Consider the following 16828-nt stretch of genomic DNA (forward strand, 5'->3'; position numbering starts at 1 on the left):
CCTCTGCCTGTCTGTGCAGTTGGGCAAATTTCAGACAACAATGCTGAAAAGCTCTTTGATATAACACGATTACATTTAATTGGAGATTACCCTGCGGTCCTAGTTCCCTCTTGCTGCACAGCAAGGAGGAATTCTCGGGAGCCCATTGCAGTGTCCGGGCTCCCAGTGGCAGCCTCAGCCAGCAAAACCCAGAGCTCAAGTGAGGGAGATGCAGAGAGGTGCTCCTGGACAGAAAGTCTGAACGTGGGGCTGCAAAGAGACATGCAATACACTTTGCTGGGGGAAGTCTGGTCTGACTCAGTACTGCCTTTTCCTCCTTAACAGATAACCACAGTTAATATTAACAGATACCCGGAGGAAGCACATGTCCAACAGCAGCTCCATCACCCACTTCCTCCTCCTGGCATTCGCAGACACATGGGAGCTGCAGCTCTTGACCTTCTGGCTCTTCCTGGGCATCTACCTGGCTGCCTTCCTGGGAAACGGCCTCATCATCACCACCATCGCCTGCGACCACCGCCTCCACACACCCATGTATTTCTTCCTCCTCAACCTCTCCTTCATAGACCTGGGCTGCATCTCCACCACTCTCCCCAAAGCCATGGCCAATTCCCTCTGGGACAGCAGGGCCATCTCCTACCAGGGGTGTGCTGCACAGGTCTTTTTCTTTTTCTTTTTCTTTTTCATGTCAGCAGAGTTTTATCTTCTTGCTGTCATGGCCTATGACTTCTACATTGCCATCTGCCAACCCCTGCACTACGGGACTCTCCTGGGCAGCAGAGCTTGTGTCTGCATGGCAGCAGCTGTCTGGGGCAGTGTTTTTCTCTATGCTGTGCTGCATACAGCCAATACATTTTCACTGCCCCTCTGCCAGGGCAATGCCCTGGACCAGTTCTTCTGTGAAGTCCCCCACATCCTCAAGCTCTCCTGCTCAGATGTTTTCCTCAGGGAAGCTGGGCTCCTTCTAGTTAGTGCCTGTTTAGCCTTTGCGTGTTTTGTTTTCATTGTGCTGTCATATGTGCAGATCTTCAGGGTGGTGCTGAGGATACCCTCTGAGCAGGGACGGCACAAAGCCTTTTCCACGTGCCTCCCTCACCTGGCCATGGTCTCCCTGTTTGTCAGCACCGGTATGTTTGCCAACCTCAAGCCCCCCTCCATCTCCTCGCCATCTCTGGATCTGTTGGTGCCATTTCTGTACTCGGTGGTGCCTCCAGCAGTGAACCCCCTCATCTACAGCTTTTTTTATTATTTTTTTTTATTTGCATCTTCCTGCTGGGATGTTTGATTTCCTTCCACTTCTACAGGGACATTAACCCACTATCTCAAATTGTGCCTCTATAATGGTGCCTAACACTAGGTCAGAACTGAAAATCTCACAGCATCTCTATAACAAAATGACATCTCCTTTGTGCTATGCACAAACATAACACAAAATAACAGGCACAAAACAGCTTTCTTCCAAAGCTGGTCTCAGGAGTAGGCTTGAGTAATGGCATCCCCAAAAAGACTGGTTTTGCTTTGGGTTCCGCACAGCAGCATGAGCAAAAACGTCCCGGTCACATTGTGACCTTTTAGTCACCCAGTCACATTGTGACTCACTCATCATCATGTATGACAGTGGAAGTAATGGCTGGTCACTGAGTGACATAGCCAAGGCTGTCACATACAAGCCATGACCGACAACTTTATTCTCAAGGGGGAAATGGAGCTGCATGAAGATCCCCCATGCTCTCCAGGAGCAGTGAATGCCTGGGGTGGGTACTGAATTGAGCCCCACAAAGTGAGAAATCACCCAAGATGGAGTCACCAAGCTGAGTGGTGCGGTTGACATGCCTGAGGGACGGGATGCCATCCAGAGGGACCTGGACAAGATGGAGAAGTGGGCCCATTTGAGCCTCATGAAGTTCAACAAGGCCAAGTGCAGGGTCCTTCAGCTGAGTCAGGGCAACCCCCAGTACCAGTACAGGTTGGTGGATGAAGGGGTTGAGAGAAGTCCTGCCGAAAAGGACTTGGGGGTAGTGGGGAATGAACAGCTGGACATGAGCACGCAATGTGTGCTCACAGCCCAGAAAGCCAACCATGTCCTGGGCTGCATCAAAAGAAGCGTGGCCAGCAGCGCGAGGGAGGGGATTCTGCCCCTCTACTCCTCTCTCTTGAGACCCCACCTGGAGTGCTGCATCCAGCTCTGGAGTCCTCAGCACAGGTGTCGTGGTTTAACCCAGCCAGCAGCTAGGACCATGCAGCCGCTGGTGCAGTTCACCTCCTTCCCCCAAGAGGGCAGGGAAAAGAGGGAGAAAAAGAGGGGAAAGGGAAAGAAAAAAAAACTAAACAAAAACCTCCAACCTTATGCATTGAAGTAAAGATAGTTTAACAGAATGATAACAGAAAAGGAAAACAACAACAGCACCAACAACACTACTACTACTACTGCTGCTACTAATGACAATACACGTCACTCTCACCACTCAGTGAATCGGTACCTGCCCGAGCAGTGCTCGCGCATACCCGCCCCCTGGCTGAACCCATCCAAATACTGAGCATGACCTCTATGGAATGGAATATATCTTTGCCCATTCCATCGTTCTCTCGAGGCCCCTGTTAGCTTCTATGGAAAGCTGAAAAAAAAGTCCTTGAAAAATATGAACAACACCTGGCAACAACTAAAACAATATGTATTATTGACATTCCTTTCCTACCAAATCTGAAACACAGCAGCCACTGGAAAGAAAATGAGAGTTGCGGTCAAGACCTCTGTGTCCAAGTGGCGAGCAATGACGAGTGGCTTTCCTTAGGGGTCGGTACTGGGACTGGTGCAGTTAAACATCCTTGTTGGTGACATGGATGTTGGGATGGAGTGCATCCTCAGCAAGTTTTCCAATGACACCAAGCTGTGTGGAGCAGTCAACATTCTGGAGGGGAGGGATGCCATCCAGAGGGACCTGGACAGGCTGGAGAGGTGGGCCTGCGCAAACCTCATGAAGTTCAACAAGGCCAACTGCAAGGTCCTGCGTGTGGGTCAGGGCAATCCCAAGCACAAATCCAGGCTGTGCAAAGAATGGATTGAGAGCAGCCCTGAGGGGAAGGACTTGGGTGTGTTTGTTAAAGAGAAGCCCAACATGTGCTTGCAATGTGCGCTGGCAGCCCCAAAAGCCAACTGCATCCCGGGCTGCATCACCAGCAGCGTGGCAAGTGGGATGAGGGAGGTGATTCTGCCCCTCTACTCACTCTGGTGAGACCCCCCGCAGTGCTTCATCCAGCTCTTGAGCCCCAACATAAAAAGGACATGGATCTGTTGGAGCGGGAAAAGAGGAGGCCACAAAGGGGATCAGAGGGGTGGAGCACCTCTGCTGTGAGGCCAGGCTGAGAGAGGCCAGGGGTTGCTCAGCGTGGAGACTCCAAGGAGACCTTATACCAGACTGTGTATAAGAAGGGCACCTAAAGGAAAGCTGGAGAGGGACATTTTACAAGTAGTAGTTCTGGAGCTGGAGCTGGCAGACAGGCAGGGTAGGGCAAAGCATCTCAGTGGACACAACTGACTTGTCTCCCTCAGGGAGAAAAGGAAGCCTGGACAGCTGTACCCAAGCTGTCCAGTGCTGGAGAAGGATGAGAAATAAGTGGGTCTGGATGTTGTAGAGTCTGCTTGAAGATGCTTCTGTAACCCAGACACCCTGGGGTTAGTGCACATTTGGCTATGAAAAATAGCACATGTTGTTCACTTTGTCTCTTTGCTTCCCTCTGTGAATGGAGGGAGCTCGTGACTTCAGTGTGTGACTCACTGTGAGCGCATATGAACAAGCAGACTCTGGTGCAGGGGTTCCTGGGATGCGTGCTTGGCACAAAAATGTGTTTTCCTTTGGACTAAGGCTGTCCTCTGTGGAGAGTGGACTTCAGAGGAGGTAAGGTGGACTTAATCTACAACAGAGTATTTTATTTTCTATTGAACCATGCCTTCCTTTGGTCTCTTTTTTTGGCTATGAAGAAAATTCTGTGTGTGGGTTCATTTCATTCCCAAGTGAAACAAGTGGAAACTGGTGCCAAAGGGCTGAAACCTGCAACTCCAGACTGTAGCGGAGAAAAGGCGGATTTGAGGAAAGGTGCTGTAAGTCCCAGGTGGCTGATGAGAGAAACACGGGGTTGGAATTGGGGACAAAGCCTGCCCATAGAGTGTCTGACATACAGTGTCTTGACTGCCCTACACAGTCAGACTCCGTTTGGAGAGGTCCATTTTCAGTGTCATTTGGAAAATGCTGATATCACTTGATGTGTAAGCAGACAAATGAAGAAAATGAAAGTAAAAGAAATCCTTTCTTCTTGTTATTTACTACTGAAATCTTTTCACTTCTGAAAACTCTCTAATTAACCGCAGAAGAATTGTAGAATAAGAAAATTATGCCCAGAGCCTTGGTTTGTTATGGTATTTAGCATGTTAATGAGCCCTCTGGTGCCCAGTTCCTGAACTGCAGGTACTGAGAGTGGATTGAAGTTGTCTCTAGAGCAGTCAAAGTCAGCCTCCAAGGTTCTGAGGGTGTCAGCGGTCCCCACTGAGGGCCATCCCTGGCTGTCCTTGAAACAGAAAGTTAAAGGCACTGTCTACAGTTTGGAAATGAAATGTGAAAGTGTCTGTGAAAGCCCATGATGTGTCTCATCAAGCAGAATATTCAAGCGCTGACCCCCCCACCCTGGGAATGGGGATTGTTTCCTTCAAGGCATGCTCAGGGCTGAGCCTGGGAGCAGTGAGATGAGGGCGTGTGCAATGCCAAGGGCAGTACAGTGGTAGGACACCTCTCAGGCTCTCTGGAGGGTGGGGGAGGAGGCAACAAACCAGTGTGTCTATGAGGAACTGGAGTCTTCTCAGGGGCTCCATTAGAAGAGACCGCAGCCATAGTGGAAAGGACAATGATTTTTTTATTCTGTTGGGGGGTCCCAGCCCCAACAAAGGGGCCATCCCCCCACCCCCTCACCCCAGGCTGTCTTACACTTCCCTATGTATGTGCCTGTTTCTCTGCAGATTTCAACCACCACCCCTGCTTCCCCACCTCACTCCCACCCCATGCTGGCTCAAGCTTTACTGATGACTCTCTGACGTTGCTATTTCCTCAAACACAAGGCTATGATTTTGTGAGGCTTTGCCAATGGCTGTGAGTTCTCCATAACCTGCGCAGCTTCTTCCAAAGCACTCCTAATGCTTCTCTGTCACCAGAGATGGAGCAACAAGAGAGAACATCACCCCTGAGCCTTCCAGCCTGTCTGTTCTGAAAAATATGCGCCCATCCATTGCAGCACCCCACACTTTGTTTTCTTCTACCGCACCTTTGCAGTGACTCCATCGTTTTCAATGGCAGAGGGCAGGGGCTGTGCGGATGGGTAGCAGCTCCGCAGGAAAGGCTTTGGTGGTCCGTGGGTTTCATTTGGCAAAATAGGAGCCATCAGCAAAGGCAGCCAACAGCATCCTTTGCTTCTCTTTTCATCCCTGAAATCACGAGTTCTTCTCTTTTATTATCCTTATACCCTCCCAAAAGAACAGCCCACCTGTGCTGGTTTGAGGTGAAAGAGAACCCCTTTTCTGTTCAGCAATTTTACTTTGCAGCCAAGCCTCTTCAAACCAGCCGAACTCTTGAAATTAACAGCATATTGTGGTGAGACTGTTCAGAGTGATAAAATCTGATCAGTTGTAATTTATGCCAAGGAGTGGTATGCAGAATTCTCTTTCTTATACTTATTGCTATAACACCCAAGGCCGGCTAAGTTTTGTCTTTGCCCCATTGGAGGGTCAGAAGGAAAAGAGCATAGAGGGGTTGCACATGCGGGGAGGAGCAGAAAGGAGGTCCTTAAACTGACCATCAGGGTAATCCATCCCGTCTGCCTCACGCTCAGTATAAAAGCTGAGGGATCAAAGGGTCAGCACTCTTTCTTCAATGGTTGGTGTCCCAGGAGGACTCTGGCCTTTTGTCTGCCTTTGATCCTGATCTGTGCATTCCTGAATCCAGTTCCCATCCGTCACTGAGTCGGGTCTGGGACTTTCCCCATCTCTGCTGGTGATGTGATTGTCCTGGGAGCTTGATCCAGTTTAATATATATTACATTATTTCTTCTTTATTTTATTAATAATATATCATTCAAGTAGTTAAGTTCCTTCTAAATTCACAAGTCTCTTTCTCTCTCTCCCTCCTTCCCTTGGAGAGAGGGGGAGGGAAAGCATCTGTCGTTTGCTGCAGTGGCCAGTGTGGCCCAAATCACAGTAAGAATAAGGGAACTGCACTGTTGGACTGAAGGCAGTTCTTACTCCTGCACACAGAATTCCATCAACAAAAAACTCATGTTCATTTAATATTTGGTCTGCTGCCTCGAGGAATTGTCCCCGACACACCCTTGGCTGGACTCAAACAGCATTTTGTCTGGGAAGCCGTCTGAAGGAACAGCCTCATCCCAACTTCATTGCGTGGTCTGTAAACTGAGGGACAAGCCCTGCACTCAAAGTGGAAGGTTCGTGGGTGATGGTGGTGACCGCCATGACCCGCCGTGCAGCTTTTGGTCTGGCTCGCTGGAGGCTCCGAACCAACGGAACTCTGAAGGGCAGTAAATCTGGAATTGGAGCTTACAGAAAACACAGTGAAAATGCTTTATCTTGTTGGAGCATCAAAATTTCTGTGAGTGTTTGCCCCTGTAAAGACAGTATGGGAATTGCACGGCATCAAATAGACTGTGCAGCTTGAGCGGTGTGAGTAGAATGGTAGAATCATAGACTCTCAGAAGAGTTTAGTTTGGAAAGGAAGTTAAAGATCCCCTAGTTCCAACCCCCCTGTCCAGGGCAGGGATACCTGCCACTAGACCAGGTTCTCCAAGCCCCGTCCAACCTGGTTTTGAACACCTCCAGGGATGGGGTAGCCACGTCTTCCCTGGGCAACCTGGGCCAGGGGCTCACCACCCTCACGGTGAAGTTTTTTTCCTAATATCTATTCTAAATCTCCCCTCTTCCAGTTTGAAGCCATTCCCCCTCATCCTACCCCTACGTGCCATTATAAAAAGTCCCTCTCCAGCTCTCCTGTAGGCCCCCTTCAGATACTGGAAGGCCGCTATAAGGTCTCCCAAGAGCCTTCTCTTCTCCAGGCTGGATGCTGACGCTCCAGGGCCAGGCGCCTGGCCGGGCATCTGTGCCACCCACCACGCATGATGTGCCGTAGTCGGAAGCCATGGGCCGGAGCCCGCACGTCCCTCTGTAACCAGAAACTCATGTCTGCCCTACTCGATGGCTTGCTGCAGTTCAGGCTGAAGGTCAGTCATCTCCCCTCCCCACTTTCACTGCATGGACAGCAGGGCCAGGGAACCCTGTGGGGTGTGCAGACATCACCTCTGTTTCTGCTTGAGCCCGACAGGCGAGCTGTGCCAGCAGCCTGGGTGCTGGCAAGGGTCTGAGGCTCCACAATGGGCTTTGGAAAGCCGTTGCCCAGCCACGGGGGACAAACGGGACCTCCAGTGAGCCCCATAAGGGTTGCCCAAGCTCCCTCCCAGAACCTCAGGCCGCTTACCTACTGCTGTGCCATGTGCTGTTCACAGCCCAGCACAGGGCCAGCAGGACGAGGACGGGGAGCACAGTCGTCACTGCCAGCAGTGGCACGTGGCAGCTGCGAGAACCGAGGGCTCGTGGCCACCAGTGCAGCAGCCAACGTAGTGCCCACAGTCCTCACGGTGCCTGTGGTGCCCTTGTTCCCGGGGCTGATGTCACAGAGTTGCTGGTTCTGGGTGCTGGGCACGGTGGCCTCTTGGGGGGGAGGAGGGGCCACCTGGGGGGTTCCAAGCAGAAGGGGAGGCAGAAGCTGGGATGGAACACCCCCGACAGACCCCGCTGAATGCTCTGCCTGTGGGATGAGAGTGTGCAGGCCCCGTGGCAGGCAGCAGCACCTGGCTCCGAGCACTGCCTGCTGACAGCTCGCAGGAACAAACCAAGCGTGTCATCATTGCCCTTTGGGCAGTGCCTGCTGCAACAGGGCAATGGGTAATGGTTTTAAGGTAAAAGAGGATCGATTTAGACTCCATAGAAGTCTTTTCCTCTGTTTTACCAGTTAGAGAAGGGAGCAGCCGGAAACGAACAGATAATGCACATCAACTCCTGGCTGCATGGCTGGTGACGTCATTAGGGTTTTGGCTTTTATGACAATAAAATATGAATATGGCCTTTTAGAGAGGGATGGGATCCACCCTTCTAGAAGAGGCAAGGGAATCTTTGGCAGCAGGCTGGCCAGCTTGGTGAGGTGGGCGTGAAACTGCCACATCCAGCTGGGCAATAGCCACAGCCAACCAGAGCAGTGACAAATATTCCTTAGTGGACTCCCAAGGTGATATCCAGAAAGCCAACCACCTCCAGGGTATGTATGACTGTGATGGATTCTCTTGCTCTCCTCCAGGGAAACCTGCATGGAATAGCTCGCATGACTGGAATGCTGTCACAGATGGCTGTGTACTTTTGCGGAAAGACAGGCCAGCAGGGTGAGGTGGTGGAGTTGCTCTCTATGGGACAGAGCAACTGGAATGTATTGAGTTCTGCCTGGGGGTCGACAAAGAATGTGTTGAGTGTATCGTTAAAAATTAAGGGACAGGCTAATCTGGGAGACACTGCTGTGAGTGTTTACTACAGACCACCAGATCAGGAAGAGGAAGGTGATGAGGCCTTCTACAGACAGCTGGAAATAGCCTCACAATCACAGGCCCTGGTTCTCATGGGGGACCTCAGCCACCCCGATATTTGCTGGAGAAACAACACAGCCAGGCACACACAGTCCCGGATGTTTCTGCAGAGCACTGATGAGAACTTTTTGACACAGTTGGTGGGGGAACCAAGGAGGAGAGGTGCGCTGCTGGACATGTTACTGACAAATAAAGGAGGACTAGTTGGGGATGTGAAGGCTGGGGGGAGCCTTGGCTGCAGTGACCATGAGATGATGGAGTTCCAGATCCTGCATGGAAGAAGCAGGGCAAAAAGTAGAATTACAAGCCCGGACTTCAGGAGAGCTGACTTTGGCCTCTTCAAAGACATACTTGGAGGAATCCCATGGGCAAAGGCTGTAGAAGGAAGGGGGGTGCAGGAGAGCTGGTTAATATGAAAGCTCCACTTCCTCCAAGCTCAAGATCGGTGCATCCCTATGAGTAAGAAATGAGGCAGAGGAGGCAGGAAATCTGCATGGATAAGCAAGGACCTTCTGGAAAAACTCAGGTGCAAGAGGGTAGTGTAGAGAATGTGGAAAAGGGGACTGGCAACTTGGGGGGAGCATATAAAAGTTGCGAGAGTACGTAAGGATGCAACGAGGAAGGCTAAAGCCCACTTGGAATTAAACCTGGCAAGGGATGTCAAAGACAATAAGAAGGGCTTCTCCAAGTACATCAGTAGTAAAAAAAAGACTAGGGAAAATGCGGGCCTGCTACTGAATGAAGTGGGTGTCCTGGTGGCGGAGGATGCAGAGAAGGCGGAGTTACTGAACGCAATCTTTGCTGCTAAGGCCGGCCCTCAGCAATCCCAGGCCCTGGAGTGAAGAGAAAGAGTCTGGGAAAAGGAGGACTTTCCCTTGGGCAAGGAGGATTGGGTTAGAGATCATTTAGGCAAATTTAACACCCACAAACCCATGGGCCCTGATGGCATGCACCCAGGAGTGTTGAGGGACCTAGCAGATGTTAGTGTGAAGGCGCTCTCCATCATCTTTGAAAGATTCCACTTCTAAAGAGGCATCAGCCCATTATCTCTCCACTAGTGCCTCCATAACAGTGTCTAACACTAGGTCAGAACTGAAACTCTCACAGCCTCTCTATAACAACATGGGATCTCCTTTGTGCTATGCACAAACACTGGTCCTTTCTTCCAAAGCTGGTCTCAGGAGAAGGCTTGAGCGCTTGCATCTCCAAAAGAACTGCTGCTTTTGGGTTCTTTTAGAGCTTGAGGATTGGATTTAGGACCCACTCGTCAGCATGTAGTGACAGTGGAAGCAATGGCTGGTCACTGAGTGGCATAGCCAAGGCTGTCACGTACAAGCCATGACCGACAACTTTATTCTCAAGTGGGAAACTGAGCCACTTGGAGATCCCCTGGGCTCTCAAAGAGCCGTGTATGCCTGGGGAAGGTAAAGAATGGAGCCCCACAAAGTGAGAAATCACCCAAGATGGAGTCACCAAGCTGAGTGGTGCTTTTGACAAGCGTGAGGGACGGGACACCATCCAGAGGGACCTGGACAAGATGGAGAAGTGGGCCCGTTTGAACCTCATGAAGTTCAACAAGGCCAAGTGCAGGGTCCTGCACATGGGTTGGGGCAGCCTCTGATATCAGTACAGAGTGGGGGATGAAGGGATTGAGAGCAGCCCCGCTGAGGAGGACCCGGCGTAAGGGGCAATGAAAAGCTGGACATGAGCTGACAATGTGCGCTCGCAGCCCAGAAATCCAGCCATGTCCTGGGCTTCATCAAAAGAAGCATGGCCATCAGGGAAAGGGAGGTGGTTCTGCCCCTCTACTCTGCTCTTGTGAGACCCCACCTGGAGTGCTGCATCCAGCTCTGGAGTCCTCAGCGCAGGTGTCGTGGTTTAACCCCAGCCAGCAGCTAGGGCCGTGCAGCCACTGGTGCAGTTCTCCCCCTACCCCTAGGAGGATATGGAGAAGAGGGAGAAAAAGAGGGGAAAGGGAAAGGAAACAAAGAAACAAACAAAACCACCCCATACTCATGTTGTGGTAAAGACAGTTTAATAGAACAGTAACGAAAAAGGAAAACAACAAGAGCAACAACAATACTACTGCTGCTGCTACTAATGACAATACACGTCACTCTCACCACTCAGTGAATCAGTATCTGCCCGAGCAGCTATTGCGCATACCCGCCCCCCGGCTGAACCCATCCAAATACTGAGCATGACCTCTATGGAATGGAATATTTCACTGCCCATTCCATTGTTCTCTCCAGGCCCCTTTGACCTTCTACAGAAAGCTGAAAACAAAGTCCTTGAAAAATATGAACAACACCTGGCGACAACTAAAACAATATGCATTATTGACATTCCTTTCTTACCAAATCTGAAACACAGCAGCCACTGGAAAGAAAATGAGAGCTGCGGTCAAGGGCTCCATGTCCAAGTGGCGAGCAGTGACAAGTGGCGTTCCTCAGAGGTCCTTACTGGGTCTGGTGCTGTTTAACATCTTTGTTGGTGACATGGATGTTGGGATGGAGTGCACCCTCAGCAAGTTTGCCAATGACATCAAGCGTGTGGAACAGTGGACATGCTGGAGGGGAGGGATACCATCCAGAGGGACCTGGACAGGCTGGAGAGGTGGCCTGCGCAAATCTCATGAAGGTCAACTACGCCAAGGGTAAGATCTTGCATGTGGGTCGGGGCAATCCCAAGCACAAATCCAGGCTGGGCAAAGAATGTATTGAGAGCAGCCCTGAGGTGAAGGACCTGGGGGTGTTGGTGGATGAGAAGCTCAATATGAGCTGTCAATGTGTGCTCGCAGCCCAGAAAACCAACCGCATCCTGGGCTGCATCACCAGCAGCGTGGCCAGCAGGTCGAGGGAGGTGAATCTGCCCCTCTACTCTGCTTTCATGGGATCTCACATGGAGGACTGCATCCAACTTTGGGGCCCCAACAAAAGAAGGACATGGACCTGTTGGAGAGGGTCCAGAGGAGTCCACGAAGATGATCAGAGAGCTGGAGCACCGCTGCTATGAGGACAGGCTGAGAGAGTTTGGATTCATCAGCCTGGAGAAGAGAAGGCTCCGAGGAGACCTTATAGCAGTCTGTCAGTTCCTAACGGGGCCTACAGAAAAGGTGCAGAGGGACTATTTATGAGGGAGTGTAGTGATAGGACGAAGGGTAATCATTTTAAACTGAAAGTGCGTAGATTTAGATTAGATATTAGGAAGAAATTCTTAATTCTGAGGGTGGTGAGGCACTGGAACAGGTTGCCCGGAGAAGCTGTGGTTTCCCCAACCCTGGTTCAAGGCCAGGTTGTATGGAGCGGTGATCAACCTGGTCTAGTGGGAGGTCTCCTTTCCCAGGGCAGTTGGAATTAGATGATAGTTAAGGTCCCTTCTCTCTAACCATTCCATGAGTCTATGATTCTAGCCTTCCAGGGATGCCTCCTTCCACTCACAGCTTCTCCCCACAGCAGCGTGGGCAGCTCTGTGGGCAGGCTGAGTGGGGATCCTGGCAGGGGGCAAAGTCCCTGCCATGGCACACAGGGGGCTCCCTGGAGTCCGGGGACCCTGTTCTGAAGGACAGCCTGGGGCAACCCCAGCTGCACCCCTGAATCCATCCCCAGGAGAAGGCAGCCATCATGACCTTTCCCCCTGATGGCGCAGCAGGGAAGCTCTGCTCTGGAGCACGTCCTCCCTCTCCACCCCAGTGAAGCCAAGACAGACACCATGACAGCTCCTGTTGGTTATGGGATGTGCCACATCTGGAAGACCTGTCCAAGACACTCATCTGCATTGACCTGCTGCCAGAGACTTACTGGGTTTCGGGTGCTGCAATGGATGGGTACATAGTTTTCAGTACAGACAGGATGGAAGGATTGGGAGTGGGGTTCCCTCAAAGTGAGGGAACAAAGTTGCTTTGATGTATGGAGATGTATGGCAAGTGACAAGTTGGGTGAAGCCTTGTGAGTGAGGGTCAGAGGAGGTGCTAGTAAAGGGAATATTGCGGTGGGAGATGAGGAAGCCACCATCAGGGTGGGGCAGCTGGCATAGTCTTTTCTAAGCACCCCAAGGAAGGAGAAGCTTGGTCCTCCATGGGGACTTTAATGACTCATCAATTTCTGGAAGGGGAACGTTGCAGGATGCAAAGAGAACAGTCAGTTTTGGGACAGCGTCTTAGCACAGCTGCCAGATGGGCCAACAAGGGTCATGCAAACCCAGATCTGATACTACAAGCAAGCAAGAGCTGCTCAGGGATGTGGAGACGGTCAGTTGGGACCCAGAAATGATGGGATACGAGCTCCTGAGGGGAGTGAGGAAGGAGAATAGAAGACTGCAGGTGCCGGTCATCAGTGGAGCAGACTTTGGCCTTTTCTGAGGAGTTGTAGTGGGGACCCCATGGTCAGCAGCACTGGTGGGCAGCAAAGCTACGTATACCTGGTCTTCAAGGACAGCATCCTTCAAGCACAGCAAGCTTGTTGTCCTGATTTGAGGCACAACAGGACTAGCTTTGTTCAGTAACTTTGCTTCTTAGCCAGGCCTCTTCTAACTACTGAAATTAACAGCATATTGTGCGGACAATGTTTGCTCTCAGAGTGATCAGACCTATGTTTACAGCTGATGCCCAGGCATGGTATGCAGAGAGGTTTTTATCACACTTATTGCTATAACAACCAAGGCCAACCAACTTTGTCACTTGCCCTGTTGGAGGGTCGGAAGCAGAAAAGCGCAATGGGGTCCCACCTGCAGGGAGGAGCGGACAGGACAGGTGACCCAAAACTGACCAACAGGGTATTCCATCCCATCTGCCTCATGCTCAGTATAAAGCTGAGGGATCAAAGGCTCAGTTCTCTCTCTTCCTTCAATGGCCGACGTCTGGGGAGGACTCTGTCTGTTCGTCTGCCTTTGATCCTGATCCTGAATCCAGATCTGGAATCCAGTTCCTATCCATTACTGAGTCCAGTCTGGGACTTCCCCAGTGCCAGCCAGTGACGTGATTGTCATCTCGGGAGCCTGACACAGTTTTGTATAGATTTCATTATTTTCTTGTTATTTTATTATTAATATTTCAGTAACATAGTTTAGTTCCTTCTAAACTCATAAGTCCCTTTCTCTCTCTCGTGCCTCTTCTCGGTAGGGGAGAGCATCTCTCGTTCTGCCTGAGTGGCCAGTCCAGCCCAAACCTCAACACCTACACATTCACCTTCCGTTTGGAGAGGTCCAGTTGCAATATCATTTGGAAATTGCTGATATCACTTAATGCATAAGCAGATAAATGAAGAAAAGTAGAAGAAAAAGAAATATTTTTTTCTTTTCTTTCGTTTTTTATATTTTTTTACTTCTGAAATCTCTCGCATAAGAATTGTAGAGTTTAGAAAGTTATGCTCAGAGACTTGGCTTGTTAGGGCATTTTGCGTGTTAATGAGCCCTCTGGTGCCAAGTTCCTGAACTGCAGGTACTGAGCGTGGATTGAACTGGCCTCTTGAGAAGTAAAAGTCAGCAACAAAGCCCCAGGTTTCTGGGTGTGTGATGCCAAGGGCAGAACAGTGGTAGGAGACCTCTGAGGCTCTCTGGAGGGTGGGGGAGGCAATAAGGCCCCATTGATGTAAGGAACTGGAGTACTCTCAGGGCCCTCAGTGAAAGAGACCGCAGCCATAGTGGAAAGAACAAGGATTTCAGTTCTGTTGGGGTGTCCCAGCCCCAAAAAAGGGGCCATCCTTCCCCACCACAGGCTGTCCTACACTCCCCTATGCCTGTGCCTGTTTCTCTGCAGATTTCAGCCACCACCCCTGCTTCCCCACCCCACTCTGGCCCCATGTTGTCACAAGTTTACTGATGACTCTGTCTTCACCAACTATTTCCTCAAAATCAAAGCCATGATTTTCTGAGCTTTTGCCAATGGCTGTGAGTTCCCCATAACCTGTGCAGCTTCTTCCAAAGCCCTCCTAATGCTCCTCAGACACCAAAGACGTCTCAGCCCATAGACTCATTTGAATCCTCTATTTAGCTCCATGTCCCAGCACTGAACTGCACATCCTCCTTCTGCTGCTGCCTCAAAGTCAAAACTAGACCTATTTCACTTCCGTATGGCACCCTCCTGTTAACCCAAATCTGGGTTCCTTACCCGGTGAGCAAGCCAATAACACACAGAGCAGAGGTATTTCCAAGATTATTCCATTAATGCGCAGAAATGGGGTGCTCAGCCTGAAACGGGAGCACGCCTTGCTTTCAAAAATCTCCACTTTTATGCATTGATTATTGCATATTCAAACAATTAATACATATTCATCGTTATTCTCTTGAAGGATTGGTCAAGATTTCTTTGCTTCCCATGTAAATTAGTGCACAAACTCTGTCGTCTTCTTCCAGAGTCCTCTTTTGAGTAGGAGTTATCATTTGGGTATGTGGACAGTGAGTCGATGGTCGTGATCTCCCCCTGCCGGAATTACCTTTTACCTACTGCTCCTCTCATCTTGGCAGTTCCAAGTGGTTTTCTCGGTTTGCTGAGCAGGCCCACAGTTCATGGCTCTCTTGACAGGAATCCCCTGCTTATCAACAATGCTCCATTGTCTGCTGGTTAGTTCCTTAATTGAATCGTAGATAAATCATGTCTAGTTACTATTTCTCTACTTCAATATGAGGTAAATAATTAAATAGGGCTGGGGTCAGTACAGAGGGCTCGAGCAGCAGCAGGTTTCCTTGGTTGCTTCAATTACAATGACATTTTACGTTTCATTTTCCTAATTTATGTTGATTTTACTGTAACAGAGAGAGCTGCCCTTTTATTACAGAGATGCTCCTCAGGAAGGCAGTTCTGACACTGTGATGACACATTTCCCAAAGGCGTCACTATTATTGGGCACAGTATGGTCATGCTTCTGGAGATGTGGAGTGAATACAAACATTCCTGTACAAACAGGATCATCACAGATGAAAAACAAATAAAGCCTAATCCTGCCCTGAGAAGAGCTACGAACAGCCTGTGAAGAGACACGTGCACCTTACTGCTGCTGAAGGTGAACCCATGGAATCCATTTCTTCAATGCTTCTTTGATTTCCTGGTTCCTCATGCTGTAGATGAGGGGGTTCACTGCTGGAGGCACCACTGAGTACAGCAGTGCCACCATCAGATCCAGGCATGGGGAGGAGATGGAGGGGGGCTTCAGGTGGGCAAACATGCCAGTGCTGAGAAAGAGGGAGACCACGACCAGGTGAGGGAGGCACGTGGAAAAGGCTTTGTGCCGTCCCTGCTCCGAGGGGATCCTCAGCACTGCCCTCAAGATTTGCACATAGGACACCAGAATGAAAACAAAAACCCCAAAGAACAGACAGGTACTGACCACAAGGACCCCAGCTTCCCTGAGGTAGGAGTCTGAGCAAGACAGCTTCAGGATCTGGGGAACTTCACAGAAGAACGGGTCCAGGGCATCGCCCTGGCAGAGTGGCAGTGAAAATGTATTGGCCGTGTGCAGCACAGCATAGGGAAAAACACTGCCCCAGACAGCTGCTGCCATGCGGACACAAGCTCTGCTGCCCAGGAGGGTCCCGTAGTGCAGGGGTTGGCAGATGGCAACGTAGCGGTCATAGGACATGACAGTGAGAAGACAAAACTCTGCTGACATGAAAAAAAAAAAAGAAAAAGACCTGTGCAGCACACCCTTGGTAGGAAATAGCACTGGTGTTCCAGAGGGAATTGGCCATGGCTTTGGGCACAGTGGTGGAGATGGAGCCCAGGTCAAGAAGAGAGAGGTTGAGGAGGAAGAAGTACATGGGGGTGTGGAGGCGGCGGTCACAGGCGATGGCGATGATGATGAGGCTGTTTCCCAGGAGGGCAGCCAGGTAGATGCCCAGGAAGAGCCAGAAGGTCAAGAGCTGCAGCTCCCGTGTGTCTGCGAATGCCAGGAGGAGGAAGTGGGTGATGGAGCTGCTGTTGGACATTTGCTTCCTCTGTGTATCTGTTATTATTAGCTGTGGTTATCTGTTAAGGAGGAAAAGGCAGTACTGAGTCAGGCCAGACTTCTCCCAGCAAAGTGTATTGCACGTCTCTTTGCAGCCCCACATTCAGACTCTCTATCCAGGAGCACCTCTCTGCATCTGCCTCACTTGAGCTCTGGATTTTGCTGGCTGAGGCTACCACTGGGAGCCGGGACTGCAATGGGCTCCC

The 16828-nt window shown here is 50.6% G+C and overlaps 1 pseudogene across 1 annotated transcript; it reads right to left on the minus strand.

The window, feature by feature from the left end:
- Positions 1–15665: 15665 nt before the first annotated feature.
- On the minus strand, positions 15666–16602 carry LOC309684233 (olfactory receptor 14I1-like; annotated as a pseudogene). The gene has a single exon. The product of its transcript is annotated as an olfactory receptor 14I1-like (transcript).
- Between the last annotated feature and the right edge of the window lie 226 nt (positions 16603–16828).

This window comes from Vanellus vanellus, assembly GCF_965231255.1.
Source record: "Vanellus vanellus genome assembly, contig: HAP1_SCAFFOLD_45, whole genome shotgun sequence".
Lineage (NCBI taxonomy): Eukaryota > Metazoa > Chordata > Aves > Charadriiformes > Charadriidae > Vanellus > Vanellus vanellus.